This window comes from Schistocerca cancellata, chromosome 7, assembly GCF_023864275.1.
Source record: "Schistocerca cancellata isolate TAMUIC-IGC-003103 chromosome 7, iqSchCanc2.1, whole genome shotgun sequence".
Lineage (NCBI taxonomy): Eukaryota > Metazoa > Arthropoda > Insecta > Orthoptera > Acrididae > Schistocerca > Schistocerca cancellata.
In genome coordinates, this window is record NC_064632.1 from 334,348,874 (window position 1) to 334,372,123 (window position 23,250).

General features: G+C 43.0%; 1 protein-coding gene and 1 pseudogene across 2 annotated transcripts in view; one reads left to right on the forward strand and one right to left on the reverse strand.

Annotated features, from left to right (window-relative positions):
* Positions 1 to 23,250, reverse strand: part of LOC126091972 (inactive dipeptidyl peptidase 10-like) — a 1,178,675-nt gene that overhangs the window by 1,021,112 nt on the left and 134,313 nt on the right. The gene's annotated exons all lie outside the window — the stretch shown is intronic.
* Positions 4,888 to 5,005, forward strand: LOC126093792 (5S ribosomal RNA; annotated as a pseudogene).

Sequence of the window (23,250 nt, forward strand, 5' to 3'; positions counted from 1 at the left end):
CGTGTTACAGACGCGAAATTTAACCGACAGGGAGAAAATGATGTGGTATACAGATGATTAGCTTTTCAGAGCATTTACACAAGCTTGGCGCCGGTGGCGACACCTACAACGTGCTGACATGAGGAAAGTTTCCAACTGATTTCTCATACACAAACAGCAGTTGACCGGCGTTGCCTGGTGAAACGTTGTTGTGATGCCTCATGTAACAAGGAGAAATGCGTACAATCACATTTCCGACTTTGATAAAGGTCGGATTGTAGCCTATCGCAATTGCGGTTTATCGTATCGCGACATTTCTGCTCGCGTTGGTCGAGATCCAATGACTGTTAGCAGAATATGGAATCGGTGGGTTCAGGAGGGTAATACGGATCGCCGTGGTGGAACGCAACGGCCTCGTATCACTAGCAGTCGAGATGGTTCAAATGGCTCTGAGCACTATGGGACTTAACATCTGTGGTCATCAGTCCCCTAGAACTTAGAACTACTTAAACCTAACTAACCTAAGGACATCACACACATCCATGCCCGAGGCAGGATTCGAACCTGCGACCGTAGCAGTCGCGCGGTTCCCGACTAAGAGCTTAGAACTGCTAGACCACCGCGGCCGGCAGCAGTTGAGATGAGAGGCATCTTATCCACATGGCTGTAGCGGATCGTGCAGCCACGTCTCGATCGCTCAGTCGCAGATGAGGACGTTTGCAAGACAACAACCATCTGCACGAACAGTTCGACGACGTTTGCAGCTTCATGGACTATCAGCTCGGAGACCATGGCTGCAGGTACCCTTGTACCCTTGACGCTGCGCCTGCGATGGTGTACTCAACGACGAACCTGGTTGCACGAATGCCAAAACGTCATTTTTTCGGATGAGTCCAAGTTCTGTTTACATCGTCATGATAGTCGCATCCGTGTTTAGCGACATCGTGGTGAACGCACATTGGAAGCATGTTTTCGTCATGGTCATACTGGCGTATCACCGGCGTGATGGTATGGGGTTCCGTTGGTTACACGTCTCGATCAACTCTTGTTCGCATTGACGGAACTTTGAACTGTGGACGTTACATTTCAGATGTGTTACGACCCGTGGCTCTACCCTTCATTCGATTCTTGCGATACCCTACATTTTAGCAGGATAATGTACGCACGACCGCATGTTGCAGGTTCTGTACGAGCCTTTCTGGATACAGAAACTGTTCGACTGCTGCCCTGGCCAGCACATTCTCCAGATCTCTCAGCAATTGAAAACATCTGGTCAATGGTGGCCGTGCAACTGGCTCATCACAATACGCCAGCCACGAATCTTGATTAACTGTTGTATCCTGTTGAAGCTGCATGGGCAGCTGTACGTGTGCACGCCATCCAAGCTCTGTTTGACTCAATGCTCAGGCGTATCAAGGCCGTTATTACGGCAAGAGGTGGTTGTTCTGGGTACTGATTTCTCAGGGTGTATGCACCCAAATTGCATGAAAATGTAATCACATGTCAGTTCTAGTATAATATATTTTTCCAATGAATACCCGTTTATCATCTGTATTTCTTCTTGGAGTAGCATTTTTAATGGCCGGTAGTGTATTTTGTGGATGCGAGCAGGTCTTTGTAAGGCCAGTTGTTGCTTTTTTTGTACTCAATCCTCCTTTCTTTTCCTTATGTTACCATAAAGACGCCATGTTTCGTCACCAGTAATTATACAGGAGAGGAAGCAGAGGTGTACATACGACCAACCGCTGATTATTTGTGATTTTGGGTTAGAACATGTGGTACCCACACACTCGATTTTTGAACCACTCTCTTTGCATCTAAATGTCCCACGATAGTGGAATGATCACAGTTCATTACATTTGCCAATTCTCGAGTAGAAAGTCGTTGATTAATGTCTTTAAACGATCTTCATCAAACCCCCAAGATCTTACTGAATGTGGTGTCCGCTAACGTCAAAATGATCCTCCTTAAGACGAGAAAACAATTTTCTTGCTATGTTCTGACCAATGACATTTTCCCAATACACAGAGCAAGTATTCATACAGTCGTAAATATTCAGATTTCTCCATCATGCACTCCATTTTCCAGCGTCCACAGCTCCACTCATTATCTTCAAATGGCAAAATTACAATATGTCAGCGGAAACAGAGCAGTAAAGTACAAATAAAAAATGTCAATAGATAAATAAATCCATAGCAACTGAAATAATAACATTCAAAACAAAAACGCTACCAACTTATGCAAATGGTTCAAATGGCTCTGAGCACTATGGGACTCAACTGCTGAGGTCATTAGTCCCCTAGAACTTAGAACTAGTTAAACCTAACTAACCTAAGGACATCACAAACATCCATGCCCGAGGCAGGATTCTAACCTGCGACCGTAGCGGTCTTGCGGTTCCAGACTGCAGCGCCTTTAACCGCACGGCCACTTCGGCCGGCCAACTTATGCACCAACCTATTATATACATATTATAAATTAATGTACCCGCTGCATTTTGGTGTCCGTGTTTCTCAGGAAATACCTTAGGCTTTTTTATACGTTTCCGCTAATAAACAGGCTGATTCACAAGGAAGATTTGTGTACATAATTTACTACCGCTTCGTCAGTAATATGACCATAGACACTTAGTGCTGCCCTTTGCAAAGCCCGGGCGGATCGCTATTAGTATACTATAGCCAAATCAAACAACAGACATAAAATACACTCACTTTTGTTAAAGGCGCATTTGAAAAGGTCAGCAGGGATAAACAACGGTCGTCCCTTGGTGTAAGAGCAGTGCACCACAGATGGTCAGTTCTCACGCCTTTGCGAGTAAAAAACTAACAAAGATGTAGGATACACTGGAAAATTGGATTACGCAATTGCCTATTTGACAATGGTACCTATAGAGTCATTACATTTGGTTGTGAATAGCTACAGAACTCCTGGGAGCCCGATTCAGAGCAGAACCACAAGGACTTCGCGAATTGAATAGCCCGTAAAGAGGAGCTCTGTGAAAAGGGCTTTCTTTGCGCCACAAACTCCTACATCGATAAGGCGAATACACTGAAGCCAGTATTTTAATTAAAATAGAATGCAAAGTCAAGAATTCAGTTTCGATTAATGAGTTCATAACGGACTTGACAGCTGATGTTAGCATATGGAAGGAAGGAAGGAAGGTTAGAGTTTAACGTACCGTGGATAACGAGGTCATAAGCTGTTTCACAAGCTCGGACTAGGCATTTGCCTCAGGAAGGTCTGGAAGACGTATGTAACGACCATCGTTAATGTGTACACACTGCTGCTGAAATTGTAACCTTGCTGCCAATACAGTTTTACCTCCTTGTAATAAAAAAGTTCTCTTCCTTTGTTGTTTGCCTCCAGGAAGCATAATCAGATTAAGAAGTATGCATAACTGCACCTATTAAACTCCCGTGTCGCTATATCCATACAGCTGGTTACTTATGCCAGGCGTAAGCCAATTCGTGTATGGTCGCCATAAATTCAAGCGACTCCCAGGGAGCAGTTTATTTATAGCTGAAAATAAGGAGAAACATCACACTTTTAAAACAGATCTATACGAGTTTCACATTCAGTTGACAAGTTCTCTCGCTATGGAAAAGATTTATTTCAGAATAAAGTGATACGTTCTAAAAATAATTTGGTTGAAAAATCGTGTTACTATAATGTTGGTCTACATTTACTGATTTATTCAAATAATACTCGTACAATTGCAGTACGGGGTTTTTGGAAGAAATCAGTAACACACTTAAGGAAATGGATTTACAAATTGGATCAGCTTAGCAGTTTAGATTACTGTCAGTGCTGGGATTGAAAGCACTTTATAGGTCCAAATAATTATTTTACTCTTTCGTCATACTCACGATAATGGAATAATAGATATTATCAGCTGCGTACTTAAATGTATATCAGAAGTTAGTTTTGTTTGTTTCATTATTTCTTTGTATACCATGAATCTCCCTATATCTGACTGGTTGAGAAGATACTGATGTCGGAGAAAAGAAAAACAAATATATATTCCAAATTACACACTGTTGGTGATTGCACAAACACGAAGTAACTGTCTCGGTGGACAACCTTCAAACGTAAAGGTCCCACCGATCTTAGCAAAATCTATACGTTAATCTCACGTGCACTGCAACATTTATAGCTAATTGGGAATGTATGAGTGGAAGTGATAACGTTTTCTGTCCACATCTGACTTCGAACGAAACACCGAGTAACCTTGAGTTCCTAACAAAAAAAAAAAAAAAAAAAAAATGGTTCAAATGGCACTGAGCACTATGAGACTTAACATCTGAGGTCATCAGTCCCCTAGAACTTAGAACTACTTAAACCTAACTAACCTAAGGACATCACACACATCCGTGCCCGAGGCAGGGTTCGAACCTGCAACCGTAGCACCAGCGTGGTTCCGGACTGAAGCGCCTAGAACCACTCGGCCACCGCTGCCGGCAGTTTCTAACACCGAAGTATATGATCATGGTGTCGATGGCAGCTGACTGTTTATCTACAGTGTGTGCAATGAATGGTGTTGAAAAATAGATGAAGAGTGTAGCACTAGCCTTTTATAGTATAAAACGTAATGGATGTAGTGTTCGTATGTTGTGTGTGCCGTGCTGGGTGATGAAAAATCAATAAACAGTGTGACGCTGGTTTCTAAATGACGAATTAAAATATTAGCAAGAATAAACAAAAAATTATGGAACACTAGTAAAATATGGAATGAGGCTGCGCTTTATTTAACAGGCTGGCCTTGTATTCCAGGTGGATGCAATCTCTAATACCTATCCGGTTATACTTATTAAAGTTTTATTAGTTGTTCCTAAAATACTTCAAGTGATTGCCAGTACTGTTCCTGCTATAATGCCCCATCCTTATAAAACTGGACTCTAAGTAAAAAAAGGCAACGGCCTTGCCGCAGTGGATTCACCGGTACCCGTCAGACCACCGAAGTTAAGCGCTGTCGGGCGTGGCCGGCATTTGGATGGGTGACCATCCGAGCCGCCATGTGCTGTTGCTGTTTTTCGAGGTTCAGTCAGCCTCGTGATGCCAATTGCGGAGCTACTCGACCGAATAGTAGCGGCTCCTCTCAAAGAAAACCATCATAACGACCGTGAGAGCGGTGTGCTGACCACACGACCCTCCTATCCGCATCCTCAGTAGAGGATGATACGGCGGTCGGATGGTCCCGATGGGCCACTTGTGTCCTGAAGACCGAGTGCTAAGTAAAAAAATGTCTGTATACATGGTGAGACCAAACCCCACTACAAATGTTCGTTGGTTGTCCAGGGATATTTTCTGAGTATTTTGATGCAAGGTAACGGTGGTCTCTGGTGGCTCGTTACAGAGTAATTGTATTTCGTTTGATTCGTTACCCTCAATTATTTTCCTGTGTACATTACAGTGAAAGAGTCAGCACAACAGTGTAAAATACTAATTTCATTCACTCACGGTGTTTGCCGTTGACAATCAGTAAAGCCCACTTCACTCTGCGCCCTGAATCTTCAATTTATCTTCTTTTCTCTCCGGCAGTATTAGTCGCATCTTAACAGTCTTACACAACAATACTGAGGAAGTTATACTGAGGAAGAGCTGGTCAATATGCGCCCCATGTGTAGGTTCACTGAATGCAACGGAAGACCATTACAACGACGTTATGGTGAGCTGCTCCTCTCTGAGGAGGCGGTTGAACTGTTTAGCGTAACCCTAAGAGCTACAGATCCGATCCACGGTGACTTGCAGAAAAGGGAAGCTTCGTACAAGATCATGAAAATTTAAAACAAAAGAAGTCACACAACGGATGTATTATTAAGTTTAATTTATTACAGGTGACCCAGTTTAGCATGAAAGTGTGGGTACCGCACCTCACATAGACATATTAACGAATGGAGGCATCAAACAAGGAAAAGAAACTGGTGGCTACTATTCGGATTTGGTTTACTGTGAGATATAAAACAACTTGATTTACTCTCTGAATCATGTGTATAAACATCAAATAAGTGGATAAGTGATTTCAATGCCTTGGCACCGATGAGTGGTCAGATATGTAAACAAAATGCAACTGTCACAAATATGGCCAATGATTGCGAAAAAGGTTAGTGGTTTAAAGAAACGGTCCCATAAAATCTTAAATGAGCACCAATAGTTTTGGCAAATTGCATGATGGGTGCTACTAAGTGGTTGCGAAAATGAGGTCTACGAACTTTGGAGCCTGTCCGTCTCGTTGGCTACAATGTCGACGCATGCTTACCACTACTAGCATGTGAGAGTGTTGAAGACACCGACATGTAAGTTCGGCTCGGCCTCTGTCCTCAGCTCTAAGTTGACATCTCTTCCAGCATCTGTGCCTCAAGCCCTGGAGTGTCGTCTGTGGCGTGCCTAAGCAAAGTGCGATCTCACTTTACTTTCAGAAACTTAGCTAGTTCTGCCAGAAACGGAATCACATCTGCCAACTGGAGTGGACCTCAATGACCAATGATATAATTTTATAGACAAATATAATAGTTTTCTATTATTCTAGACTTTGTCATGCTTAATCAGTATCTACGGCAATGGGAAGAGGGCAGAAAATCTCTCCCATTACATGACAAGAATTTCAGTCATGGCGAATTAAAAGCCCTACTTACTATACACACGGGAACCTGCCGCTTCTCCCGAAAGAATTCCTAAGATCCAATCAGAAAACCCGTTAGTAGAATTTGTAGAAACACTGCAGCAAGACACACCAGAGCTCAGTGGCTGCTCCCACAGTAAGAAGTATCACGTTTCTACATGGTCTTCAGATTTTTATCCAGCTAAACAGGATTCCTTTTCCTTTCTCGCACAATGCAGTTTTTATAGAGATCTGCCTAGCCTCTTCGACACTCCTGTTACGCATACAGGGCAGACTGTCCTACATGTACAGAGAACGGCTTTCAGCACCAAACACTGTAACGACACTCCAGTTAACATCCCTTTCACAAGACAGCTAACAGCCCCTGTAGGGCTGCCAAAATAACGAAACTCCCTCACCGAATCAACAGGGAAGGAGAAGTAGATATACACTACCGGCCATTAAATTTGCTATACTAAGAAGAAATGCAGATGATAAACGGGTATTCATTGGACAAATATTTATACTAGAACTGACATGTGGTTCATGTAATTTGGGTGCATAGATACTGAGAAATCTGTACCCAGAACAACCACCTCCGGCCGTAATAACCGCCTTGATACGCCCGGGCATTGAGTCAAACAGAGCTTGGATGGCGTGTACAGGTACAGCTGCCCATGCAGCTTCAACACGATACCACAGTTCATCAAGAGTAGTCACTGGCGTATTGTGACGAGCCAGTTGCTCGGCCACTATCGACCAAAGGTTTTCAATTGGTGAGAGATCTGGTGAATGTGCTGGCCAGGGCAGCAGTCGAACGTTTTCTGTATCCAGAAAGGTCCGTACAGGACCGGCAACATGCGGTAGTGCATTATCCTGCTGAGATGTAGGGTTTCTCAGGGTTCGAATGAAGGGTAGAGCCACGGGTCGTAACACATCTGAAATGTAACTTCCACTGTTCAAAGTGCCGTCAATGCGAACAAGAGGTGACCGAGACGTGTAACCAATGGCACCCCATACCATCACGCCGGGTGATACGCCAGTATGGCGATGACGAATACACGCTTCTAATATGCGTTCACCGCTATGTCGCCAAACGCGGATGCAACCATCATAATGCTGTAAACAGAACCTGGATTCATCCGAAAAAATGACGTTTTGCCATTCGCGCACCCAGGTTCGTCATTGTGTACACCATCGCAGGCGCTCCTGTCTGTGATGCAGCGTCAAGGGTAACTGCAGCCATGGTCTTCGAGCTGATAGTCCATGCTGCTGCAAACGTCGTCGAACTGTTCGTGCAGTTGGTTGTTGTCTTGCAAACGTCCCCACCTGTTGACTCAGGGATCGCGACGTGGCCGCACGATCCGTTACGGCCATGCGGATAAGATGCCTGTCATCTCCACTGCTAGTGATACGAGAACGTTGGGATCCAGCGCGGCGTTCCGTATTACCCTCTTGAACCCACCGATTTCATATTCTGCTAACAGTCATTGGATCTCGACCAACGCGAGCAGCAATGTCGCAATACGATAAACCGCAATCACGATAGGCTACAATCCGACCTTTATCAAAGTCGGAAACGTGTTGGTACGCATGTATCCTCGTTACACATGGCATCACAACAACGTTTCACCAGGCAACGCCGGTCAACTGCTGTTTGTGTAAGAGAAATCGGTTGTAAACTTTCCTCATGTCAGCACATTGTAGGTGTCGCCACCGGCGCCAAACTTCTCCGAATGCTCTGAAAAGCTAATCATTTGCATATCACAGCATCTGCTTCCCGTCGGTTAAGTTTCGCGTATGTAGAACGTCATCTTCGCGGTGGAGCAATTTTAATGGCCAGTAGTGTAAGACTTTGGTACATAAGTTCATAGCGTTTACCTTTTACATGTTGGTATTCCTGCTGCTATGGATTTGTTTATCGATTGTTATTTTTATTTGCAGTTTACTACTTCTGTTTGAGTTTACATACTGTCATTTTGTCATCTGGCAATTGTGAGTGGGGCTGCGGACGCTAGTAAATAGAGTGTCAAGTGGAGAAATCGGAATATTTCCGACATATTCTTCTGTTTGATTCCAACAGATGGGTGATAGGAGTGGGTGCAGCCAAACACATTTGCCATGGACAGAGCATGGCAAGAAAATGGTTTTCTCGTATTATGGAGGAAGTTTTTGACATTAGTGACTTTCCACTTTGAGGAAGACATTCGGCATTTGATGAAGATTTCTTAAACGCATTAATCCACAATGATCCACGTAAGCGTACGTGAGAATTGGCTAATGTGATGAATTATGATCATTCCAACACCGTGCGACATTTGCACGATAGGTTCAGAAATCTGCATCTGTGCTTGCTCATCATTAATTGGATCGTGAACGACACTGACCATTCCTATCCTTTATCGTTACTGGTGATATGAAATGGTGTCTTTACGCTAACGTAAGGAAAAGAAAGGAGTGGTTGAGCCCAAACAAAGCAGTAACTACCCGTACAATGAGCTGCGCTCACCCACAGAAGACAATGTTATGCATCTGGTGGAACAGCGACGATGTGGTGTTCTATGAATTGCTTCTCTGACATATAACTATAACTGCTGACATTTATTGTCAATAAATGAGACATCTTGCAGACGAAATCCGAGAACAACTATCAGGAAGTGTGCGTGAAGCTATGGTACTTTACGATAACGTCCGACCGCCCTTTTTTAGACTTATACAGGAGTTGGGTTGGGAAGTCATTCCACACGCTCCTTATTCACCTGATCTTTCGCCCTCAGATTTTAATCTTTATTGGTCTCTATTGAACAGCCTTTAAGGATCTTCCTTTCCGGATGGAAATGCACTCTGAACTTGGTTCGACGTGTTCTTCACCTCAAAAGCATCTGATTTTTATAGTCACGGAATCGAAAAGTTACTTCAGTGTTGGCAGACTGTTGTAAATAGTGAAGAAGGATATCTACATAAACATCTACATGGGTGCTCTGAAAATCACACTTAAGTGACCGGTAGAGGGTTCATCGAAGCAACTTCAAAATAATTCTCTATTATTTCCATCTCGAACAGCACGCGGAAGATATGAACGCTTATACCTTTCCGTGCTAGCTCTTATTTCCTTTATTTTATTATAATGATCGTCGTTCCCTATGTAGGTCGCCATCAACAAAATATTTTTGCATTCGGAGGAGAAAGTTGGTAATTGTAATTTTGTGAGAAGATTCCTCCGCAACGAAAAACGTTAATGATCTCCACCCCAAATCCTGCATCAACTCCGTGACACTCACTCCCCTATTTCGGGATAATACAAAACGTGCTGCTCTTCTTTGAACCTTCTCGATGTACTCCATTAATCTTATACGGTAGGGATCCCAGACTGCATAGCAGTAGTCCAAAAGAGGACGGAGAAGCGTAGTGTGGGCAGTCTCTTTAGTAGATCTGTTACATTTTCTAAGCGTCCTGCCAATAAAACGCAGTATTTGGTTTGCATTCTCCACAGCATTTTCTGTGTGTTCTTTCCAATTTAAGTTGTTCGTAACTATAATTCTTTGGCATGTAGCTGAATTTACGGCCTTTAGATTTGACTTATTTGTCACGTAACCGAAGTTTAACGAATTCCTTTTAGGAATCATGTGGATGACCTCACACTTTTCATTGTTTAAGGTCAATATTCAATTTTTCGCAGCATAGAGGTATCTCTTCTAAATCGTTTTGCAGTTTGTTTTGATATTCTGATGACTTTATTAGTCGATAAACGACACCGTCATCTGCAAACAGCCGAAGACGGTTGCTCAGATTGTCTCCCAAATCGTTTATATAGATAAGGAACAGCAAAGGGCCTATTACACCACTCTGATGAACGCCAGGTATCACTTCTGTTTCACTCGATGACTAGCCATCAGTTACTACGAACTGTGACCTATCTGAGAGGAAATCACAAATCTAGTCGAATAAATGAGACGATATTCCACAAGCACGCAATTTCATTACAAGCCGCTTATGTGGTAGTGTCAAAAGCCTTCTGTAAATATAGAAACACGGAATCAATTTGAAATCCCTTGTCAATAGCACTCAAAACTTCATTTGTATATGGAGAGCTAGTTGTGTTTCACAAGAACGATGTTTTCTAAATCCGTGTTGACTGTGTGCCAATAGACCGTTCTCTTCGAGGTTACTCATAATGTTTGAACACAATGTATGTTCCAAACTCCTGCTGCATATCGACGTTAACGACATGGGCCCGTAATTTAGTGGATTACTCCTACTTTACTTTTCTTGAATATTGGGTACGTATCTTTCGCACAGTGAGTGGTTGTATATGATTATGAAGTATGGAGCTATTACATCAGCATAATCTGAAAGAAACCTAATCGTCATACCGTCTGGACCGGAAGACTTGTTTCTATTAAGTGATTGAAACGAAATGATCGTATGGCATTGTTGACCGGTAGGCCCCATGCGGGGAAGTTCGGCCGCCGTATTGCAAGTCCTTTTCAGCTGACGCCACTTCGGCGACTTGCGAGTGATGATGAAATGATGATGAGAGACACACAACACCCAGTCATCACGAGGCAGAGGAAATCCCTGACCCCGCCGGGAATCGAACCCGGGACCCCGTGCGCAGGAAGCGAGAACGCTACCGCAAGACCACGAGCTGCGGACTATTAAGTGATTTAAGTTGCTTCAATACTCCGAGAATATCCACTTTTAAGTTACTCATGGTAGCATCTGTTCTTGATTCGAATTCTGGAATATTTACTGCGTCTTCTTTGGTGACTTTTTTGATGGCTAATGTCTCTGTTATGTGTACATGTTGCGAACTTATGTACCAACCGAATAATTAGCTGTGCAATCACTGATACTAACGAATATTGCTTGCAGCGTTGATGATTTGGTTTTACTGACTATTACGATCTGCATATTAAATTATAAAGCATGTTATCTGACAGTGTGGGCATTAAACGCCACATAACACCTACAGTGCCGTCAACCGCACATTTGCGTCTGGTGATCGTTGAATTGCTTTGTGTTTTTATTGCAAGTTTTGATGATTGTACGGGGTGTTCAAAAAGTCTCTCCGCAGTGCTGTGTGATTGTTAGCCGCGCGTGGCGCATGATTGTTCGCCTGCCCGGGCTACTTCCCTTCAATTGGAATCTCCCAACATTCCACTGTTTCGTTCATCTCAGCCAGCGTCAGTAGCATCGTTGGTGTCCTTCGTTACGCGTTGACGTGAACGTTTAAGTTTAGTTGCTTTGTTCGTTTGTTTCGTGTTTGTCACTTCTAAAATTCTAACCATTGAAGAAAGTGTTTTTTTTTTTTTTTAGTCAAACAAATGTTCAAATCTGGCGGTAAATACAGAGTTTCAGTTCGTCAAATATTTAATTCAGTTTTCCCGGAGACAACACACCCACATCGCGATATTGTGCAAGATTTGATCAACAAATTTCGAAGTATGTGTTCAGTGACAGATGCACCGAGAAGTGGTTGACCCAACGTTTTGTCTCAGGATAAACTACTCGATATTTCTGATAAAATGTCCATAAGTCCAAACAAGCCAGTAGGAAAACTCACCCAGGAAATCGATGCTAGTGTCGGAACGGCCCACACAGCTGTGAAAACTATACTGCAGTGATATTCTGTACCCATTCATAGTAGAACTAGTGTTAAGTGAAACACTGAACGGTTATTTTCAACAAGATGGTGCCACCACGAGTACAGCTCGCGTTTCAATGTCACTGCTTGCTGATGTTTTTGGTGATCGGATAGTTTCACAGGGACTTTGGCCTCCACGATCGCCCTACCTAACGCCACCTGACTTTTTCTTCTGGGGTGCAGCGAAAGCAACTGTCCTTAAAAACCGTCCAAAATCCGTCGACGAATTGAAAACTGCAATATCCACTTTCATTGCTTCAGTTACAGAAGAAATGTTACAGCTTGTGTTTGGAAACATGATTAGACGAATTGAATTGTGTATTCATCACAGGGAGGGGGGGGGGGGGGCACTTTCAACATATAATGTGAAAACTTGTAAGTAAAAATGAGTATTCAATAAATTAATAACTTGTATTTCACTGAGTTTCATTTCGATATATTCACTGCGGCATACGGTACGCGCGGCTAACAATCATACGACACTGCGGAGAGACTTTTTGAACACCCCGTATATTACTGACTTTGTGGCTATTAATAGGGTATGCTCATAGAAAGAAGAGTGGAAATAAGAAGCCGAATAAATCATAACTACTTTTTTACTCTGTAACGACGTACCAGTCCCTTACACCAAAATACCCTAGACAGCCTACGAAATTTTATCGGTACAGTTGAAACGTCCCCTTAGAAAAATTTATGAATTACTGTGCTGGCAAACCGCTTACTTTATTTGATTTTCAAACAGCTGAGCAGAACTGAACGTACTCAGACATTTCACTCTTTACCTATTCTGATCAACACTAAACTGACAAACAATATTTTTAGCGCAACGCAATCTGACTTTCAATAATCCCTACAAAAGAATGACCCTGACTAACAATAACCTATACCTTTCATCAATCCCTTACCTCGCAAAAATCTTCGTTACTCGAACTACTGGTATACAGCGTGCGCCACTACTGCCAGCTAAATAAAAAAAAAAAAAAAATGGTTCAAATGGCTCTGAGCACTATGGGACTCAACTGCTGTGGTCATAAGTCCCCTAGAACTTAGAACTACTTAAACCTAACTAACCTAAGGACATCACACACATCCATGCCCGAGGCAGGATTCGAACCTGCGACCGTAGCGGTCGTGCGGTTCCAGACTGTAGCGCCTTTAACCGCGCGGCCACTCCGGCCGGCAGCTAAATCAAAGATTCTAACTATTGAAGTCACTAACTACTGACAGGCATAGTTAACAAATGAAACATTTTGATAGAGAACAAACAATGTATTTACCTTAATAATGTTCCAAAGTCATCATACATATATTAGTCATGATATCCAATATTACAAAAATGGTTCAAATGGCTCTGAGCACTATGGGACTCAACTGCTGAGGTCATTAGTCCCCTAGAACTTAGAACTAGTTAAACCTAACTAACCTAAGGACATCACAAACATCCATGCCCGAGGCAGGATTCGAGCCTGCGACCGTAGCGGTCTTGCGGTTCCAGACTGCAGCGGCTGTAACCGCACGGCCACTTCGGCCGGCTCCAAATTACAAATTTACTCTTTCTGATGGACACACGTCCAGATCGTCCACTCTCAGAATTCTGCCATTTCTCTCCCCACATCCACCACTGCTGGCGGCTCACCTCCAACTGCGCAACGCTAAGTGCTGTTCAACAACAACAACAAAAAAAAAGGTTTAAATTGTTCTGAGCACTATCGGACTTACCATCTATGGTCATCAGTCCCCTAGAACTTAAAACTACTTAAACCTAACTAACGTAAGGACATCACACAACACCCAGTCATCACGAGGGAGAGAAAATCCCTGACCCCACCGGGAATCGAACCCGCGACCCCGGGGCGTGGGAAGCGAGAATGCTACCGCACGAACAGGAGCTGCGGACTACGCGCTGTTCACTTCCTAACTGCCTAACAGTACAATTGCGAATATTCCAACAATGCCAACCAGCCTACTTACACAGTTCTGTTTCGCCCTGAACATGAATTATAGTTTATTTTGTTGTACTTTATTTTTACTTTTAAACTGTAGTATGAATGCTACTACTACTACTACTATTACTACTACTGTTACTTGTGTTAGTTCGTGCAGTGCCAAGACACTGCACTTGCATTCGGGAGTGAGGCGGTTCAAATCTCCGTGTGCCCATCTCGATGCAGGACTGGCGGCATTTACGTAAAAGGCTTAAGGCAAATGCAGGTATGATTCCATTGAAAAGGACACTGTGCATATCCTTCCCCATCCTTCTCTCTTGAGTGCTTGGGCTTCATCTCTAACGACCTACCTTGCCGCCGACGCAGCATTAAATTCTAATCTTCCTTTCTTCTTTGCAGTGTTCTAACGGTACGTCAGGTTTATACTTTCTGGGTTACATGTGCAGCTCGCTTCCTACGAGCCGAAAACGTTGCGATCACACACACACACACACACACACACACACACAGAGAGAGAGAGAGAGAGAGAGAGAGAGAGAGAGAGAGAGAGGAGGGAGGGAGAGAGGGAGGGAAGGAGAGAGGGAGGGAGGGGGGAGGGGGGAGGGAGCGAGAGAGAAGGAGGGGGTTGCTCAGGTAAGAGGGCAGGAGGAACGGCTGAAGAGGGAGGGGCAGAAGTGTTGATACGGGCGCGCCCTGGTGATTTATCTTCCATATTCAGCAAACAAAATCTGCGGGGCTCCTCGAGCACCCAGGTGCGTTGCTGAACTTGATCGATGACGCCACACGCTAAAGAAACACGATTCTTTTTGTGTGACGAAATATAATTTATTGGCGATACCCCGGCTACCGAGTGAAAAATCGTCGCTTGGAGCTGGCTGGGAGAACGATTACCGGAAAGTTTTTCCGTCTGCTCTTGCAAGTACTCTACACCGGGGATGTTGAGCTGTTTCCTTTGCGCTGGTAACGAAATGTAAACCAATTTCTTCTAGAGTAAAGTGTAAGCAGCAACAAAACCTGTGTTCCCGCTCCCATAGCGTTGTGTATCTAAGCGTTATTAATTATACAAACATGACTTCCTTACTGAATACATTGAAAAAACAATTTAGCCTAGAGGTATGTTCATCGTATGTGACAATTCAGATAGAAACTCTTATATAAGAATCACCTCACCTATACTCAGCAGAAGAATATATTGCCAAAGAATTACATGTTCACTAATCTTCTTCTTTAAGAAGTAAGTGATTAGCCTGTTGCGGTCACAAAGGACATTTCTCCAAGGTGTATTTTGTCAGCTTTCACCATTAGGCGTACATGAAAAAATAAATAAACCAATAAATATTTCGGGATTCTTCCTTCTTTCATTTTGTTCAGGTATGAGAGGCAACTTTATTTTTGATGATCCTATCTTCCATTTTAAAAACAGTCAGTTCTCTCAGCAAATCGTTATTTTAAAATCTGTCCTGTGCCAGGCAGTCTCACATAGATCTCAAGAATGTAATTTCTGATCCCTGTTATCCAATTGTATTATATTCGTCACTCATTGCTCAGTCGTACAGCAAAGGAGGCACCTGCGTCATTTCATAAAATTTCGTGCTTGTTTCTGTCCTAGTTTTCCTGGGTAGCTCAAATGTTTCAAATGGCTCTGAGCACTATGGGACTTAACATCGGTGGTCATCAGTCACCAAGAACTTAGAACTAATTAAACCTAAATAACCTAAGGACATCACACACATCCATGCCCGAGGCAGGATTCGAACCTGCGACCGTAGCGGTCGCTCGGTTCCAGACTGTAGCGCCTAGAACCGCACGGCCACTCCGGCCGGCTTTAGTTTATTAACGTAACACATAGGCCTACACATTTTCATGCTGTAAATTGTACAAGGTCGTCGAATGTTGATGTTAACAAATATTCTAAAATGTGAAACTCAAAAAAACACTACAATATCAATTTGAAACTAATAAAAGTACTAATATATTATGAAATGTAATACATCTTGAAACAATGTCGTCCTGAAATAGAAGACAAAAGAACACCTCACAATTTGCATGTCCCCTGCACCTGTATAACACCTCCTTTCGATTTTATATTTTTCAGCAAATGAATGTAGAGGAAAATATCACAAAAAGACATAAAAGTGCAAAACGACATAGTGGCTTGTTTATTTGGCGTCTGAGAGAACCCGTAATCTTTGGTTTACTTGATTGCTTGTGGTGGCTACCCTTCGCAGATAAGCCTTTAATCTTTGCTTGGTTCCGTGAGGCACGGGAAGCCACTTTTGGAGTCAACGAAACAACATTTCATTTAGGAAAATTTTACAACTGTGCAGTGTAGATCATTTGTGTGTAAGGTTCAGTACTGGGTGGAGATCTTATAAATGTAAGACTTCAGATATATGGCAGTACTTTGAGATCACGACCAAAGAGCCTCACGCTGTGGCCGAGCGGTTCTAGGCGCTTCAGTCTGGAACCGCGTGACCGCTACGGTCTGAGGTTCGAATCCTGCCTCGGGCATGGATGTGTGTGATGTCCTTAGGTTAGTTAGGTTTAAGTAGTTCTAAGTTCTAGGCGACTGATGACCTACGATGTTAGTCCCATAGTTCACAGAGCCATATGAACCATACGACCAAAGATTACGCTTGTGTTGAACACGCCAAAATCCCACAGCCCTATATGGCTTTTGTACTGGTTCATCACATACCTTATCAATTGCTGAAATGCTGTCTGTCTTTTTTTATAGAATGTCTATTAACAGTTGAAACAGTAACTAGCTACAAGAAATAATATTTTTATAGCTGAATTGTCACATTGTAAGTCCCTAGAAATATCTTGACATAAAGTGGGTCGGGCACGGATAGCCAAAGCGGTTAAGGCAATCGCTCCCTTAAAGCGGTAAACCCGGGTTCGAGTGCTGTTCCGATAAAAATTATTACTCTCGTCATTCCATTATAGAGCTGATGGTTGTCCTTTCCTGTATTTCAGGACGGTTGTAGCCGCCATATTCCCTGTTCCTTCGGTCACGGCATGCATGGCCGAAAAAAACATTGCATCATAGGTCTTAACAACACACTGCAGGCACTATTTAGAGCTGTATCCAACACACGCTGGTGACTATATAGCGCGTAGTATCGTTTTGCGCGCGTGCCAGCTGCACAACAGATTGTGTCTCTGCGACTATTTCCGCCGTCGCTGATTACCGGCCAGGTGCGTCGCTACAGCGGATGATCTCCCCGAGTTCCGGCTATTTGTGAGCACGTCCACGCAGGGGGAGATTGGCGTTCTGCGCCTAGTGTCCACTCACCAGCGACCCCCAGCCGTCACAGGGCCGAACAATGCAGCACTGCTGCACTACCATTTATCGCCGCTGCACCACGCTTTTTACTCTTTTCAGTGCCCTCTGCGCCCATTTTCGGTGCACGCTGTGCTGACTGATAGCTGCCGGAGGAAATTAAACGGCAGTTTAGCGACACCTTTCCGCCGTAACGGATAGCCAGAGCGTGCCACGTGGTTTATTCATTTACGTTCATCTCTCTCTCTCTCTCTCTCTCTCTCTCTCTCTGTCTCTTTCCCACTCACTGAATCTCTTTACGTCCACAAGCGCTTTGTCAAGTTAACGGCAGGCTTCCTGCAGTCGAATAGGACAATTGCGACAGCTTATTGGTTTTATTCTTAGCGCCACGTTTTGGTAGGGCCGACAAATACGAGTGCTGACAAGGGAACCTCCCCATCGCACCCCCCTCAGATTTAGTTATAAGTTGGCACAGTGGATAGGCCTTGAAAAATTGAACACAGATCAATCGAGAAAACAGGAAGAAGTTGTGTGGAACTATGAAGAAATAAGCAAAATATACAAACTGAGTAGTCCATTAGCAACGTAGGCAACATCAAGGGAAGTGAAAGATCGGCATCGCCGTAGTCCAGTGGTTAGCGTGAGCAGGCCGGCACGGTAGCTCAGTGTGTTTGGTCAGGGAGCTAATTGGCCTCTGTAATAAAAAAACTGAGTGGAAGGATCAACCACCGAACCTGAACAGGATGTCTTGCGACGTCCGCAACGACCAAACACAACGATCAACAACGAATAAAAAAAAATAAAAAAGAAGTGGTTAGCGTGAGCAGCTGCGGAACGAGAGATCCTTGGTTCAAATCTTCCCTGCAGTAAAAATTTTCTTTCTTTTTTTCGCAAAATTATGATCTGTCCGTTCGTTCACTGACGTCTCTGTTCACTATAATAAGTTTAGTGTCCGTATTTTGCGACCGCACCGCAAAACCGTGCGATTAGTAGACGAAAGGACGTGCCTCTCCAATGAGAACCGAAAACATTTGATGTCAAGGCCATAGGTCAACCGATTTCTTCACAGGGAAACGCGTCTGATATATTCTATACGACACTGGTGACGGCATGTGCGTCACATGACAGGAATATGTTGTCGACCCAACTAACTTGCACACTTGGCGAAAGGGTAAAAAGATTCTTCTACCTCGCCCGATTTAGGTTTTCTTGTGGATGTGATAATCACTCGCAAAAAAGTGATGAAAACATAAGAGTTTGTCACATAAACTGTAACAAATGAATGCAACAGTTTCACAGTCGCACAGTTTTCCCTGTGCTCTGTTGTAACATATGTTTTTAACGTTTTTAATTTTTCCATGTGTAGACTGTCAAATCCTGCATATCTCCAAGCAAATCTGAACATGTTCTGGAATTTTGGAGAGCGAAGTTGATTATGTGTGAGTGCCTGAACTTTGATAATTGACACACGATCACGTAAACAATACTGCTCTGTGTTCCTGTGCAGCTTCGCAAAATCATAGAATCTTTTCACAAAGTATTTCACTTGCCGAAAACCAAACACATCTAACGGTTGCGCAAGAGGTGTACAACCTGGAGGAATGGTAATCACGTCTACTCCCACAATAAAATTGCACGGACAGATTAGTCTGAAAATAAAAAATTGAACTTTTCACTCGAGGGAAGATTTGAACCATGGACTCCTCGTTCCGCAGCTGCTCACGCTAACCACGGGACCACGGCGCTCCTGAGCTCTGATTATCCTTGATGTTGCCTATGTTGCGCATGGACAACTCAGTTTGTATATTTTGCTTCTTTTTTCATAGTTCCACACAACTTCTTCCTGTTTTCTCGATTGATCTGTGTTCAGTTTTTCAAGGCCTATCCACTGTGCCAAGTTATAACTAAACATGAGGGGGGTGCGATCGGGAGGTTCCCTTGTGAGAAACATATAGACCTCTACATTTATATATGAAGGTAGTATCTGTTCCCGAAAGAACAGATAACATTGATGACTGTGCAGCTACTCTAGAATGAAATGATAATTAAATCGACACCCTAGCTGCAAACAGGCGTTATATACAAAATTGGGGACATGTTGAAAATGTGTGCCCCGACCGGGACTCGAACCGGGGATCTCCTGCTTACATTGCATCTGCTCGGGGCGGGGCGGATGTCGTAAGACACTCGTTTAAGTTCGTTGTTGATCCATTAACTCAGTTTTTTATTACAGAGGGCAGCCAACCCTCTGATCGAACACGCTGAGCTACCGTGCCGGCATCTGAGCCACCGAGGGCACAGAGGATAGTGCACCTGCAGGGATTATCCCTTGCAAGCTCCACGTGAGACCCACATTCCCAACATGTCCACATCACTTCATTCATAATGTGCCTAATAGATGTTTGCCCATCACACTGATTACTCGTGGCCGATTAATCTACCAAGTCCTACACGAGTTGGGGGCATAGCGTGTGGGTTCGCACAAGAGCATCTGCCATCTCTGCAACCATCGTTTACCCCTGTCATCTATGACCCGTGGTGAACCAGATTTGCCTGTTTTGGGCACCGCCATTTTGCAATGCATGGTATACTTTAACAAACTTAGCTGTTTCGGAAATGCTTCCACTCTTGGCCCGAAAGCGATTGGGGGTGAATCCACTACTGATAAAAATTAGATTGAATCCTGAAATTGTGATACTCAGTAAAATCGAAAATTGGAACTGAGGAATAACTTGTTTTTACACTTTAACAACAGAACACGATTGCTTGTGTAAACATGAAGAATACACCATACTCGTCGAAGACATATCCGTCTCATTAAAATAGCAAATTACACAGCAATTTAGAATGCAGTGATGACTAATAATGAAATAAAAAATCGAGTTTTCTCATTTAAGACAAAGTAACCAACTGAATGTATACTGCATAAATTTCGGAGTTTGCCTGTTTGTTCATAACCGTGATATAGTTCCACGAAGCAACGACTCTGAATGCAGTAAATGGGCCTATGTATTCCACCCAATACGATATTTAAGTTTATATCTTTATTTAGACGTTCACAGTTCCGTATCAATGCACTGCTAGTCTGAGTAATCTGTAAAAGAAATTAGCAGTCTCAAAATAGTATGTAAAGTAAGTGCTGTCAGGAAGAAGCACATGTTTCCTGTCGTGCCAAGTCCTCAATCCATCTCCGACTTTTCTAATGATTCTACTTGACTATCAAATTTAAAGGTAGTGTGCTTGTCGTTAGTGTCACTCCTGCAAATATTGTGTTTCCGAGGACACGGACAGAAACGTCAAGTACTGCAGCGAGAATGTCGATAACTTTCAGACATCAGTACACATCGTTAGTTTTGACAGCGTCAGACACGAAACGTCACATCTGTAGCAACCTCATACTAACGCTGCATCAGTATACATCCCACCCGAGTTGCGCTCTACCAAAACTACGGTGCGATAGTTTTGGTGCAGTACATAAATGATGTAGTAAATGATAGGATCACCGGTATTGCTGGTAGCATTGTTAGGAAAGAAACATAAATGAATGTGAGAGAGAGAAACTAGGAGCCGACAACTCCTCTTTGTTCCCTGTGTGTTTTGCACATAATTAGAACCGCACATCGTTCAGTGTCAATCCATTACGTATTTTGTATCAATACAAAATATGAAATGCATCTTACAAGTACTAAAAATTTGTTGACCACGTAACTTTTGCGCCCTTGCGTAAATAAAGCAATTACTTTCGATGCAAGCACACTTTACACCCACAAACATAAAAAATCTATATAATTATTGTTGTTATTTTGTACTCAACAGAAGGGTCTTCATCATGATCAAAGGCAAGAGATTCCTGTTATTACTGATAAGCGCGAAAGTTGTTCAGTAATAACAGAAACATCTCTTATATAAGCTCGACGAAGTAATGAAGCGATGTTTGATGTGATTTTGAGTTGCGTTTCTTTTTACTTTTTCTAGTACTGTGTGATAAATTTGTATGTATTTTACTTTTGTTGTAACATCCCTCCGTGTAACGTTGCCAGTCAACAATTGTCGAATAAAACCTGACATAAACATTAAAAATTTCAATTTTTCTGTAGAAACAGTTTATTTTTAAGTAACAGACCGAAGGATGTCTACGCAGAACGAAACTGTTCCATAGGATAAGGGGCCCTTAATATGTCCTCCAACCCTATGAACCATGGACCTTGCCGTTGGTGGGGAGGCTTGCGTGGCTCAGCGATACAGATAGCCGTACCGTAGATGCAACCACAACGGAGAGGTATCTGTTGAGAGGCCAGACGAAGATGTGGTCCCTGAAGAGGGGCAGCAGCCATTTCAGCAGCTGCAGAGGCAAGTCTGGATGATTGACTGATCTGGCCTTGTAACACTAACCAAAATGGCCTTGCTGTGCTGGTACTGCGAACGGCTGAAAGCAAGGGGAAACTACAGCCGTAATTTTCCCCGAGGGCATGCAACTTTACTGTATGGTTAAATGATGATGGCGTCCTCTTGGGTAAATATTCTGGAGGTAAAATAAATCCCATTCGGATCTCCGGGAGGGGACTACTCAGGAGGACGTCGTTATCAGGATAAAGAAAACTGGCGTTCTACGGATCGGAGCGTGGAATGTCAGATCCCTTAATTGGGCAGGTAGGTTAGAAAATTTAAAAAGGGAAATGGATAGGTTAAAGTTAGATATAGTGGGAATTAGTGAAGTTCGGTGGCAGGAGGAACAAGACTTTTGGTCAGGTGAATACAGGATTATAAATACAAATTCAAATAGGGGTAATGCAGGAGTAGGTTTAATAATGAACAGGAAAATAGGAATGCGGGTAAGCTAATACAAACAGCATAGTAAACGCGTTATTGTGGCGAAGATAGACACGAAGCACACGCCTACTACAGTTGTACAAGTTTATATGCCAACTAGCTCTGCAGATGATGAAGAAATTGATGAAATGCATGATGAGATAAAAGAAATTATTCAGATAGTGAAGGGAGACGAAAATTTAATTGTCATGGGTGACTGGAACTCGATAGCAGGAAAAGGAAGCGAAGGAAACGTAGTCGGTGAATATGGAATGGGATTAAGGAATGAAAGAGGAAGCCGCCTGGTAGAATTTTGCACAGAGCATAACTTAATCATAGCTAACACTTGGTTCAAGAATCATAAAAGAAGGCTGTATACATGGAAGAAGCCTGGAGATACTGGAAGGTCTCAGATAGATTGTATAATGGTAAGACAGAGATTCAGGAACCAGGTTTTAAAATGTAGGACATTTTCAGGGGAAGATGTGGACTCCGATCACAATCTATTCGTTATGAACTGTAGATTAAAACTGAAGAAACTGCAAAAAGATGGGAATTTGAGTAGATGGGACCTGGATAAACTGAAGGAACCAGAGATTGTAGAGAGCTTCAGGGAAAGTATTAGGGAACGATTGACAAGAATAGGGCAAAGAAGTACAGTAGAAGAAGAATAGGTAGCTTTGAGAGTTGAAATAGTGAAGGTAGCAGAGGATCAAGTGGGTAAAAAGACGAGGGCTAATAGAAATCCTTGGATAACAAAAGAGATATTAAATTTAATTGATGAAAGGAGAAAATATAAAAATGCAGTAAATGGAGCAGGCAAAAAGGAATACAAACATCTCAAAAATAAGATCGACAGGAAGTGCAAAATGGCTAAGCAGGGATGGCTAGTGGACAAATGTGGATGTAGAGGCACATATCAATACGGGTAAGATAGATACTGCCTACAGGAAAATTAAAGAGACCTATGGAGAAAAGAGAAGCA